Raw genomic sequence first — 359 nt, 5'->3', positions numbered from 1 at the left:
TTTGGAATATTTAAAGATTAAAATGCATGTGTCCTTGAATCTAGCAATTCTTATTTCTGATTATCCTGAACTAATTCTTGTAATGCACAAAATAAGGTATGATTGAGGTTATTCATTATATCACTGTATCAACAAAAGATTGGAAACAATCCACCATATTTCATTCATTCTAAGATGCATTTTTTCATATTTTAATAAAACTAAAATCAGATACAGCTTATCAGTGGCATTGTAATTGGCAGCTTTTTAATTTCTTAGTGGCACATAAAATAATAATGTGTTTTATGGTTAATGGCATTTTAGATTTGAAGAAATAGAATACTAAAATGGTATAAAGGAAGACCATGCAGCTTTAAAAA

The sequence above is a fragment of the Galeopterus variegatus genome, unplaced genomic scaffold, assembly GCF_000696425.1.
Source record: "Galeopterus variegatus unplaced genomic scaffold, G_variegatus-3.0.2 Scaffold11065, whole genome shotgun sequence".
Lineage (NCBI taxonomy): Eukaryota > Metazoa > Chordata > Mammalia > Dermoptera > Cynocephalidae > Galeopterus > Galeopterus variegatus.
The sequence above is the reverse complement of the archived record's forward strand: the minus strand, read 5'-3'. Positions refer to the sequence as shown.